This window comes from Neomonachus schauinslandi, chromosome 15 (assembly GCF_002201575.2).
Source record: "Neomonachus schauinslandi chromosome 15, ASM220157v2, whole genome shotgun sequence".
In the NCBI taxonomy this organism is placed as follows: domain Eukaryota; kingdom Metazoa; phylum Chordata; class Mammalia; order Carnivora; family Phocidae; genus Neomonachus; species Neomonachus schauinslandi.
This window is the reverse complement of record NC_058417.1, coordinates 42,609,915-42,623,240: the sequence shown is the minus strand read 5'-3', so window position 1 is coordinate 42,623,240 and position 13,326 is coordinate 42,609,915.

Genomic DNA, 13,326 nt, shown 5'->3' with positions numbered 1-13,326 from the left:
AATTATCATTCACCATGGGGAGAGGTGAGAACAGCACCAAATTCTGAGTTGAGGTTGGAAGCCTAAAGAAACCAAACCGGAAAGGCTCTGGTTTCTAGAGGCTGGGAGAAAAGAAAGAAGCAAGGAGCCTAATTCATCCTTCTGGGCATGGGCAGTTGCTGGCCACACAGGGCTATGGGTCCCTAGAGGGGCCAGAGAGTGGACACCATGCTTCCAGGGGCTCCGCGGGGGTGGAGACGTGTTAGTGGACATCTTTGTCAGGACACACAACGAAGACGAGCACAGTGGGCCACCCTGCCTACAGTCTGTCTGCAGCACTCAGCAGCCCCTCCGACCCCGGCTTCGGTTTGTTCTAATAACTCAAGACCATAATAGTCACCTACATCCATTCTTCAGGCCAGTGAACGACGGCACCCTGGCCTTGACAACTCGCAGCTAATCCCTCTGGTTCCTTTCAGTGTAAAGAGGAGAAATTGAGGATGCAGCCCACACCCTCAAGGGACTTCCAACCTCGTGCGATTAACCATCCGGCAATGTGATTGAGTGAGTCCCTTCCCTTCTCTGGGCCTTAGGCTCCCGCTCAGCAGTAACGAGGAGGATCAGACTCTCTGACCTTGAGTCCTTGCCAGGCCTCACATAATTCCAAAGTAGGTTCTACACATAAGGTCACTGGGTGATGTGCAGGGATCATTTAAGTCCCCCTAGGACAGGTGCCAGGAAATCTACCAATTGGATAATTAGGCTTGCCCCGACCCCTCATCCCTCGAGGGAGCAGATGTGGACCTCAGCTCCACTCCCCGCAGTGGTGGGCGGAAGTGCCGGGCGCTGTGGGGGTCCCCTGGTGGAATGTGGCTTTGGTGGGCGCTGGGACCGAGGGCTCGGCTGACAGATCTAAGGCTGCCGCCTGCCACCAGCTCTCCATAGGGCGGCCTGCCGGCCTCCCTCCTGTGGAATGAGGAGCCCTGCTCCCCCCTACCTGGCGTTTAATCTTTAATGCAGCCCCAACTGCCCTCGGGCAGGACCCATCAACCCACCCGCTCTGATAAAAGCGATAATTAGCTCTTTTTCAACTTTTCACTTCTCCCCCCTCTACTCTGATGTGTGAGCATTGGGAGAATTCCAGCTAATGGGTCTGCCCTCAGCCAATTCCCCGGCCCATGCGGGCCGGAATGCACGGGGTCATTAGCGGGGCCTCCCAGGCAGGGGCCTGTGCTTGGGACGTGCTTGCCTGCCCGCTCTGGGGTGCTCCAGCCACCCAGGAGAGGGCTCGGCCTCAGCAGAGCAGACCTGCCCAGACCTGCTGGATCCCACTGTCCTCGGTGGTGGCCCCTCCCTGCACCTCCACAGAGCCCACTGGGAGGTGGCCTGAGGCTCCCATGGGGCCAGGCCAAGAGGACAGGAGGCCACCCATCCCCAGGCATCGCCCTGCTCCCAGGGCAGGGAGCCCAGCTCGGGTTCAGCCACCGGTCAGTGTGGAGGCTGCTGGCTGGGATCCCCCGAGTCCCGCCCCGTCAGTGACTTGTAATAACTAACTTGTGTGCTGTCCCTTTCAAAGTGCCTCCAGATAGCTTAGCTCAGAGGTGTCTGCAGCCCCGGGCTTAGCCATGCAGGCTCAGGAGCTGCCCTCAGGACTGGGGGTGGGGGGTGGAGGGGGCAATTCTGGCTTAGCTCCTTTCCCCTTCTTCTCTGACCAGCTTGGGCCAATGCTCACAGACTTCTTGGCCAACCTTGTACCAGAGGCTGCCAGCACCCAGAACCATGGGGCCTCCATCACTAATGCCACAGGATGAGAGGCACCCAATTAGCCAGGGATACCAGAGTCTAGAGCTACTACCTTAGTGGTCGTAAACAGGGTCCTTGATGTCTAGGATTAGAGGTCACCGTTAGTCAGGGCCACCTTCTTCTAAAAACCCAAGGCCACCTCCACCTGCTGCTGTTGACCACTAGAACCACTTAGACCCACAGGACACAGGCACCTAGTACCCAGAAAAGCCCACCCAGGGCTGCCATCAACCAAACCTCGAGGGTCACCATGAGCCAGCACGTCGAACCACAAAGTTGCCGATGTCCGGTCCGTCCTTGGACTTGTATGGGATTAAGGAACTTTGTGGTAAGGTCATGTTGGCACTTAGCACATGGCCTCTCTTGCCTAGGCTGTGGGTATATTTTCCTTTACTGACTCTGCAGCAATAAGATATCACAGGGTCTTGTGGGCGGCTTCTCCCACTGCTTGAACTTCTTCCCCTTGCTCAGCTGGGTCCTGGATTCTCACTGCGAACTTTTCAAAGAGGAAAGCAGGTAATGTGTGTCATGGGGGTGAGTTCTGGATACCCAGCATCCATCCCTGAGTGGGGCCTGTTCAGTGAGAGAGGGAGTGCGTGGCCTTTGAATGTAGTCTCCTCATTTTCCAGAAAGTTATTGAGGAGTGGGATCCAAGGACTTCCTGGAAGAGGCGACATTAGTTCCCTAGAGACAGAGCAGACTATCAGGGACAGGGACTCCCTAAATCACAGGCTCTCCATCCCACCCACTCAAAGGCTAACATTTCTCCACGCTTTTCAGCTTTGGACGAGACTGTGACCTTGCTGAGATACCCAGGCAAGATGTGGAAGCGGACTCTTCTCTCTCTACTTCCCCACCTTCTCCCAACCAACAAATACACAGCTTCAGAATATCACAAATGTACACAAAGTTCCAGGGTTTTAACAATGGAACTCTTGGTAATTTCAATTTTTAAAAATGGTATACATTTTCTTTTTTTTTAAATTTTATTTATTTATTTGAGAGAGAGAGAGAGAGTGCATGAGTGGGGAGAGGGGCAGAAGCAGAGAGAGAGAGAGAGAAGCAGACTCCCCACTGAGTGGGGAGCCCCATGCGGGGTTTGATCCCAGGACCCTGAGATCATGACCTGAGCTGAAGGCAGCTGCTTAACTGACTGAGCCACCCAGGCGCCCCCCAAAAAGATACACATTTTCAATAATTCCAATAGGATCCTTGGACTGCTACCTCAAGAGTTTCCACTGCCAAGTTTAAGGGTCCCCCAGGAAGTGAGCTACGTGGTTGCTCTGTTCTCCTCTGGCCACAGCCTGTGCACATGGCTGTTGTCATGAGACCCGGTCTCATCTCTCGCCCACGGGGGGCCTCCAGCTGCCCCACTGTGTGTAACGAGGGCCACAGGCGAGACCTGCGGGGGTGACAGAGCCAAGGGGTGAGGTAGGTCTTACGGCAAGAAGGGAAGTGAAGAGCAGAGATAATCAAACAGAGATAAAGGTCGTGCTGGGGGTTCTTGCCTTGTGGAACCACAAAATTCAGGAAGGATCCTTGTCTAAGGGAGCCAGCCTCAACAGAGAGTCAGATGGCTGTCTATTTCGAATAATCGCAGCACCTAGAACCCTCGTGCATTACAAGCCTCATACCCTGCTGGTAGGAACATAACATGGTGCAGCTGCTTTGGAACACACTTTGGCAATCCCTCCAAATGTTAAACATGGAGTTACCATATGGTTCAGCAGTTACACACCTGGGGATTTACCCAAGAGAGCTGAAACATATGTCTGGACAAAAACTTGTGCAGGAGTGTTCACGGCAGCATTATCCACAATAGTGAGAAGGTGGGAACAAGCCAAAGTCCACTAACCAGTGAATGGATAAACCACACCATCTACCCACACAATGGAATAGTATTCCGCCATCAAAAGGAATGACGTCCGGATGCCCAGTGCAGTGTGCGCGCACCTTGCCACTATTCTGCTGAGTAAAGGAAGCCAGTGACAAAACATGGCACATTGCATGATCCCGTTTACAAGAAATGTCCAGAAGAGAAAAATCTATAGGGACAGAAAATAGACCAGTGGTTGCTTAGGTCCGGGCAGGGGTGGGGGAGTGGGGAGGGAGGATCAGGAGTGGTTGCCAACAAGCATGGGTTTTGGGGGGCAGGTGGTGAACGATTCTCTGAAAGTAGGGTCGTGGTGATGGTGCACAGTTCTGTGAATGTACGAAAAACCACTGACTTGCACACTTGGAAAAGGGTGAACCTTATGGTCTGTGAATTCTCCCAATACAGCTGTTATTTAGAAAAGTGCTAGGAAACGGTGTCAGGTGAGTTGATTGTTACTGCATTTAATTCTTACAGAGACCCGCCGGAGAGCTAGGGAAGTGGCCTAGGAGAGCAGTGTGGAGCACAGAACTTGCAGTCCTACTGTGACCTTGAACAGGTCCCTCAGCCTTCCTGAGACTCATAGTCCTCATCTGTAAAATGGGTACCATGATCCGAATGCTATACACACAGTACGACCTGGAGCGCCTGGGCATCATTGCCATTAGAGATAGTACACGACGTCCTCCCATTCTTTTCTACTTCTCAAGCCCCCTAAAGTCCAGTCACTCTTAGAGGATGAGGATGATGAAGAATAAGGAGAAGGAGAAGCATTTATGAGGGTCTTATATCTGCTTCTCTGTCAAGTCACCTGCGTGTTCAGCACTTCAGGACACGGCAGGGTGGGAAGACTATGGTTGTAGCTAATCTCCATCAGGCATTTTTGATCTCACAACATTTTTTTTTACGCAAGCTCTATGTCCAGCGTGGGGCTTGAACTCACGACCTTGAGATCAAGAGTCACATGCTCCACCAAGTGAACCAGCCAGGCGCCCCGATATCAAGCACTTTTGCAGCAGACTGATGTTGGTTTGTTTGTTTTTTTCATTTCATCTCAGAAAAGTGGTCTAGTCTGGAGATACCATTAATTCATTCATTATTGAACACCATCTACAGGCCAAGCTCAGTGCTCTAGGATAGAGTGGGGACCAGGCCAGTCCAGGGTGTGGTCCTCATGGGGCTTCTATTCTGGGGCTGGGGGAGGTAGATAATAAAGAAGTAAACATAAAAGGATGCATTTTCTCACCAGCTATAATGCAATTGAAAGAAATAAAATAAAGGTGGGAGGGACTACCTTATACAGGTGTTCAAGGAAGTTTCCTTGAAAAATAGGCTTGTGGGCTAAGATAGGATTGGGGGCATGTGAGGTACAGGGAACTGAACTGGGAACGAGCCTGGCACATTTCAGGAACAGCAAGAAGGCCAAGGTGGCTGGAGCAGAGGGAGCAGCAAGGCGAGACCCTGACGTAGACAGGGGTCTCTTACGCAGAGCAAGCAGGTCTGCATTAGGGACTCGGTTTTTGTATGTAGGGCCGCGGGCTGCATGGGAAGGCTCTCCAGACTTCTTGCGAGGGGGAATGAGAGGGGAACAGCAGTTCCCCAAGGCATGGTGTCTAGTATGGTATCTCCCTATGCTCACAGCAATGGAGTGGGGCTGGGTCATTTGCAACAAATCTTTTGGTTTCCTCCACAGTGTGCAGCTGCCAGGCATCATCTCTGAGCAAGCTGGAGCAAGAATTTTACCACGGAGATTCCTTCTGGGGCCTGCTATGGATCCAGCTAGATGAGCTGCCCCCTCCCTGAACGCTGCCTTGTAAGCATCTTCCTTCTGGTTGGGCCACGTGGAGCACACATGTCATTTTCTCCTTTGCTTTAGATCAAGCCCGGTCTTTGGCTGTGAATTGTTTATGAAAAAATGGAGGCTCATGGATGCCTACTTGTGCACACCTTGTCAGAGACAGATGGGGGCGGTGTCCATGCGGGAGACTGGGCAATGCACTGGAGAAGGCATTTTGCTCATACATATGTGGGGTTCAGAGTAATTCAGGGGACACTAGATAGTGCGCGCATGTGTGTGTGTGCATGTAAGAGAGAAAGAGAGAGAGAACGCTGTGGCAGGAAGTTTTCACTTGGCCAAGTTTTAACAACAAACAAGGAGCAGTTTGTGGCCAAGCAGTCCTTCTAGAGGGGAAAACAAACAGAGCAGGGAGCTGAGAAAGCCAGGGGTGGGTTTACCGCTCCTGGGGTGGGGGAAGAAACACAAAACGCCTGGATCTTTCATCAATTGTCAACAGACACTGTGAGTAGCCAGCTCCCCCTTCTTGCTAAAGAGAACCCCAGTTCTGATGAGATACCCATCCCCTCCGGGGAAGAGCTCTCCACCCCCCAGCTCAGGGGTAAATCCAGGTGTGATCATCCCTTTTCCCCTTTTCAGAGATTAATTTGAACATGGGCAGGTAACACAATGCTAACCAAAGAGACTTGAAAGCAAGTTCTGCTGGGTTTGTGAGTAAGTTTCCCTCTCTCTTAAAAAGGGACATGAGAAGAAACTGTTTCTCTTACGTTTCAATTATTTACAGCATTGGCCTGCAAGACCTGGATGTGTGGCAGCCACTTTGACACCACGAGGTGAGCTGGCAAGTGCTTGGGGCGTAGTCAGGCTGAAAGAGAGAAAAAATCCTAATTCTCAGGGATGCCATTGAGTCCATGACCCTGAGCCCCCTTGCCCAGGGTTTCCTGCAGAACTCTGCCTCTCCCTTGGAAATGAGGTGCTCCCATCTCCTGGGCCTCCACCTCCCAAAACACAGAGCCGGAGCTGCCCACTCCCACCACCAAGGAACCAGCCCTGGGATCTTGGAGCAGGTCTCCACCTGTCCTAAAACCTCTGTTCTTACACAGTGGCCCTAGTGAGATGATCTTAGCCTGCATCACAGAATCCAAAGGTCCCCCGTGAAGATGATGCTTATAATAACCCGCCCCTACCTAGCCAGAGTGGGCCAAAGCAACAAGACACAGTTGTACCCTTCTGCTAAGTCATAGCTGATCCCTTTTTGTACGTGTTGCACATGCATGAGAGAGGAAGGCCTGGTACAGGGTGGCATGGAAAAGAAGGAAATCTCTGGCCCTATCTAAGGACTGACCCATGACCTTGACTTCTTGGGCAATGAACACGGACAGTTAAACCATCATTCCCAAAAGTTCATGGTGCATCCAGGCAGCTGGGCCAGCCCAGTGGAATGTGGTTGCTTCGTCCCACAGCCCCTGGACTGTGTGTATGTGTGTGTGTGGCGGCGGGAGTGGGGGCAAGGTGGAGAGATTGTGTGCCTCTGAGTGTGTGCCCAGCCCTGCAGACCAGGGTCCTCCAAGGGACCTGCCCCAGCGTGAAGGAAAGACCCCGCCCAGCAATGACGAAGTGGCTGGGACATTTTTCCACAGCATCTGGGAGGAACAGGCAGGGCCGGATGTGGGCCGCTGACCTTCTCCCTTCCTCCTCGAGAGGAAGCTCCTCCTGCAGCCACCTTTGTGTGGACTGCTGGGTGGTTACAAATGCCTTCCCTGCCTGTCCGATCTCTTCCTGAGAGTGAGGGGCAGCCCAGCCCAGCCCAGCCCAGCCCAGCCCCCACCCTGGAGAAAGCCAGCCCAGGAAAGGAGCTGCAAGCCCTGGCTTCTGACCAGTGCTGATGGGCGGGGTGGGAGGCAAGGACCAGAGGCCAAGCCGAGGCCTTCCCCGGGCCTCTTCTAGAGCTTGGCTCCCTCCCCTCTCCCATAAGAAAATAGACACAGGGTCAGAAAGAACTTCCCTGAACGAATAGGACAGAGCCTGCCAAAGGTCTGGACTGGGACCAGCAGATGGATGGTGAGCATCTCTGGGCAGGGAAGGTGATCAATAAAACACTCCTGCAGCATGTAGCATGTGCCCTTTATAATTATCACCTTATTTAACACCCCCTCCCAACCCTATGAAGATGGTGCCATCATTCTGCTCACTTTACAGATGAGCAAGTTGAGGCACAGAGAGGTTAAGCAACTGGCCTGAGATTGCCCATCCAGGAAGCGGCAGAGCCAGCTTTTGAACTCAGGCTGCAGAATTGTTGATGCTCTTAACTCATATGCAACCCTACCTCCCAAAGATGCAAAAATAAGAGCACTGCTTGAGCACCCATGTGTGCTAGGCGCTATCACAGGGTCCCGGCTGCAACCCACCGCCTGAGAGACCAGCATCGAACTCTGCCACGGCTACACCACACTTAGGGCGATGAGGGTGATCAGAGCTCTGTTGTGAAGGCACCAAGGGCAGTTATACTGGGAAGCGGGAGGGCAGGACACAAGAGCATGAATTTCATCCGATCACCGCACCCACCATGTGTTGTGCCGGGTACTTTCAAATATGTGATTTCATTTGATCCTTGTAAAAACCTCATAAGGAAAATGTAGGTCAGAGTAGTCAAGTAACCTACCCAAGGATGCACAGCCAGCCGCTGGCCCCCACCTGCGTCTCTCTGATAGCAAGGCCAGATAGCTTTCCACTATCCTAGGAGTGTACTAGGAGCACATGCCAATTAAGGAAACGGGGCTCAGAGAATTCAAGTAGCCTGCCGAGGTCAACGGGGGCAGGGGGCTGAGCCAGGATTTGAACGTCGGCCTTTCTGATGCCTTGATGAGCAACTGTCAGGGTTTGAGGTTCTTCTTGGCCCTGCTATTCTCAGGACTAGAGGGCCCCAGTTGGGGTTCCCTTGGGAAGGAACGAGAGAAGGGAAGTCCATACTCTTGTCCCTCCTGGCAAAGAAACCTAACTGTGGCTGTGAGCTGAGCGCTCAGGGCACCTGAGGCTGGCTGATCCCCAGTGTGTGAGGAGGGTGGGCCAGGCGCACGTTGGCTTCGGTGGGGAGGATGACACTGGTCCTCCTACCTAAGGGGCCCTTCCCACGCTCCAACCCCAGCGCTTGGCTTACACAAGGCTTTGGAGACCCCCACTGCCACCCAGCTCTCCTGATTTAAAAAAAGAAAAGATAGTAAATATTGCCTCTCAAATTGTGTGCTACTTTCTTAAAAGCAGGGGCAGACAGAAAGGCCCCACCAATTTCTGCCTTGCCCAGGGCCCTGTAACCGCAGCTCCAGTTGCGGGGGTGGCGTAGGGAGGTTCAGTCCCAGGACTGTGGGTGAGCAGGTGGGGGCCAGCCCAGCCTGGGTTGCCAACCCCCTCATCCTTCTCCAATGGAATGTGCTTGATTTCAGGAGGCTAAGGTTTTGGGGTGGGGGAGCTGCAAAAGTCCCCTTCAAAAAGCCAAATGTTCAGGCAGGCCTGTGGCCCTGCTGTTTGACGGTTCTTGATGGATGAGCCCCCAACCCTCTTGTCGAGCCTCCTAGTCCCGCCTCCTCATGCAGCCCCCTCACTCTGTGAGGTCTGGCTTGTGCAAGGAAGCCTGTCAATGTTGGGACACGTTGGCCCCATGGCCTGCAGCGGGATGGAGGCCTCTGAGGGATGCCTGCTGTCTGGCCCTCTCCTCAGAGAGCTCCTGTAGCCCCATGCCTCAGGGTCTTGGGCGCTTCCCTTTCAAAGCTGCAAAATTATCGCCATTAATGCAGCTTCTCTCCCAGAGGCCCTCAAAGTACAGCGAAGAGGCCTTAGCTGTGGAGGATTCACAGCTAGATCTGGCTTATTTGGGGTTGACTTGGTGGGGGTTGAGTGGGGTTTTTGCCCTGGAAGGTGGCTGTTAGGATCACCCTGGGACAGCGGTGAGTTCAGCTGTGGACCCCTGTGGAGATGTGGCTCCTGCCTGGGTCCCTCTGGAGGAACCGTAGTGGAAGCTGACAGGGCTGGGGGCAGGGCAGGTGGCAAGTGAAGTTTCTAGCCCTATCCTGAGAATGAGTGCCTCCTTAAATTCTGTGCCCTTGCTACCTGGCTTGCCTTATCCTGGACCTGAACCTGAAGCCCCATTCATCTCCAATGGAAAGCCTGCCTTGATCGCTCTCAGACGCCATTCTGAGACTCTGTGGACCCAAAGGAACTCAGAGGAGCCCATATGGCCAGGCTCTGTGTTCCGGAGAACTGAGAACCCAATTTATGCATCAGCATGTGTCCGTCCTGGGGGGCCTGTCCGGGTGGGACAACTTGAGGGGAGAAGTACTATTCAAGTCAGCTCCCTGCCCTCAAGAGCCAGCAACCTCAGAGGGAGGCCTCAGAGGGAGGCCAAGGGCAAATACTCCAGACCAGGGCTGCCCACATAGAAACATAGCAGAAGCGACGAACGTGAGCCACATATTCCGTTTTAAATCTCTAGAAGTCATAGTAACAAAGGAAGAAGAAACAGGTGAAATTCATTTTAAGAACATTATCGTTTCACTGTGAATCAATGTTATTTTATGTATTTTATATATTTTATGTATTTTTGTACTAAGTTGGTGAAAGCCGGTGTGTATCTTATACTTACAGCACACATTGATTTGCATTAACTGCACTTCAGGTGCTCTGTGGCCATGTGTGGCTAGTGGCTTGTGACAGCGCATGGAGCTTGGACTGTGGGGGCAGCACCTTCATTTCTTTTTTTTTTTTAGATTTTATTTATTTATTTGAGAGAGAGAGAGACAGAGAGCACGAGTAGGGAGGAGAGGGAGAAGCAGGCTCCCCACTGAGCAGGGAGCCCAATGTGGGGCTCAATCCCAGGACCCTGGGATCATGACCTGAGTCGAAGCCTAACCAACTGAGCCACCCAGGCGTCCTGACAGCACTTTCATTTCAAGGGGAGAAAACAACCAGATAGGATGTACCAAGGTATGGCAGGTTAGAGGCCTTGGAGAGGGGCCTAGAGACTCCTTCTTAGAGACTTTTCAGTCTGGATCAGCCTGCTTCACTTCTTGGCATGTTGAAGACAAGGCGTCAGGGATGGTTCCTGAGCTCTGGTTCCCAGACCTGCACTTCTAGAAGCCCTGACTACAGGGCCTTGTCATGTGTGTGTCACCCAGAGGTAGGGAGGTAAGCCCTGGACCGGAATCAAAACATGCAGATTCCAACCCCAGCTAGGCTTTGAACTCTGGGTGATATGCGTAGGTCACATCCCCTCTTAAGGACTCAGCTCCTCTGATGGTAAATGAGCAGGTTGATTGGTTATCAGTTCACTGGTTATCAAGGGCATGGGAGGAAATTTCTGCATGCCTCCCGCTTCCCAGTCCACACCTAAAACCCAGAAGACTCAGTGAAGGGCAGAGATGAAAGGGGATGGCACAGGGGTTCCTACATGCTTGGGGCAAGCCCATGGGGCTATAGAATAGAGGACTTCTAGATTGGCACCCTTTGCCAGGTCCCGCTAGGTTGTCACCTGCTAAACACCAACCCCCAACACACACACACTGGCCTGCTACAGCTCTAGTCAATTCATGGATGTATGTTGAGCCCTCATGTGAGCCAGATCCTCAAAGTACTGCTGCTCAAGGGGCACATGTTGGGGTAAGGCACTGTCTCCTGACATGCAGATGGAGTGATTGCTGAGGACATTCCCTTAAGCCCACTGCCTCTCTAGCCTAGATTAGTTGAGCAGATTGATTGGAAGACACTAGCAGGTCTTTGTCCTCAAGAAGCTTATGATCTAACCTGGAGACTTATTATCCATGGAAAACCAACACTCCCAGGAGGTGAATGCTAAGGCACAGAGAAAGATGAAGACAAGAGGGTAGAGAGGCTGCTACAGGATGGGCGGTCAGGAAGTCGGCTGGAGGAGGGGTTGGGATCTGAGCCAGTTTGGAAAAGGGATAGATCACTTTAAGGAGCCACAGGCCCACAGGTATGAGAGGATGAGAACACACAGTGTGTTTGGACACCCCAAGTGGGATCTGTGACTCAAGCCCATGGTCAGGCAAGGAAGCAGAGGCTCTGGGTTTGGGAGCTGGAGATGGGCCAGACCAGGAAAGGTGAGTTCCAGGCCAAGGAAATAGTAGCAGGGAGACACTGATGGTCCCCGAGCAGAAGACGTGCATAAGGTAGTATTTTAGGCAGGTGGATCTGAAAGCGATATGCCTGGAGAGGCAGGTGGGCGGTGGAGAGAAAACTGGAGGCAAGAAATTTACTCAGGAGGTCTCGCAACAGTCACTGTGAAAATAATGAACCCTCGAATCTCATGCAAAACCCTTCGTTTCCCTTCTCATTAATCCTCCTTCAACTCGGTAAAGTACACAGAGTGGGTATTATTGTCGCCGTCTAACAGAGAAGGAAGCGGAAGCTCAGAGGAATGAATTGATTTGTCCAAAGAATCAAGTTCAAAGGAAAATCAAACTCAGGCTCTCTGTATCCAATCCTGAAGTCTTCCTACTACGCTGTGCCTCCATGGTCCAGGAAAATGCGAACCCAAAAGGAGGAGATCGAGAGGACCAAGGAAGGCTCTTGGGATGGGTGAAGTATGTTCAGAGGAAAGCGGAACTCAGTTGAGCCACGCATCCCTCAGAAGTTGCCACACTTACCTATCGACCAGGTACACCTACTCCAGCTGAAGCTGTCGTGCCCTGGCTGCTGGCTAGTGAGGACTGAGCGCGGGCCACCCACCGGGTCACTTTGGGCACTTAACCTCCCTGAGGCTTGGTTTTCTCATCTGTAATTTAATGTACCTGCCCACAAGGGGCTTGTAAGGAATGAATGAGATCATTAGAGTCCAGAGAGCAATCTCTCAGTTCCTCAAGTCTGAATTAAGCCAATCTATTACTCCATGTGCTGACACACAGACCTCCTTGTCCCCCGCGATGAACCGGGAGACCACCACCCTCCCCCCTACAACCACTCCCAACCTCATGCTGCCTCTGCCTTCCTCAGACCTCCTCTCCTCCCTAGGATACCCGCAGCACATACAGCCTGCTCCGTGTGACCCCAAAGAGCCAAGGACCAGAAGGCGTTTCTCTAGTCTGGCAGAGGGCCTCCTAAAAACTGTGCTGATCCCCATGAATGCCTAATGACCCTGGGAATCACTTAGCAAGAGGAAAAGCCAGACCTTTGCCCTGGCTCTGTTCACAGGTGATGGGGTTAATCGGGAATTCTCTTTTCCTTGCTCTGGGCTGTCGGTGGGGGTCTAGCTCCCCGATGACCTGGGGACACATTAGTCAGTGATAAGTGGGGCTTTCCAGCCCCTTTTATCCTGTTTACAATACATTGGCTCTCCTTGGACAAAACCCTGCTTCCCCCACCTTGCTCCTGGCTGTTATGTGCTACATGAGACAATTTGCTGATGGACTGTCCATGGAGGGCAGCTTCCTTGGACCCCCCTCCCCACCTCCCACAGCACCCGGGGCAACATCCCCTCCACCTGGTGGGTCCTGGAAGGAGCCACAGATGCTTGTTTTTCTTAGCTCATTGCAGCCTCTGAATTCAGAAATGCCATCCTTTCTGTCTGCTCAGCTTTAATCGAAGGGGTTGGGGAGCACACCCAGAGGCGGTGAGATTATGTTTCTCTGGCTTTGGAGAATGACTAGGGTTTTGTTGCTGTCCAAAGCAGAAGGCATCAGAGGTGTCTTAACTTCTCTATGGCAAGGCCCTCTTTGGGTTGAACAGCAGGATGAACCAACAGCTCCTCGGGGGGCGGTGTGTGGTTGCAGCCTGGACCTAGCTCCCCTACCCACCGTCAGCTTGGGCAAGCAAGTTCATTTCTGTGAGGCTCAGGATGTGTGTCTAGAAAACCGGGGTGGCGATGCTG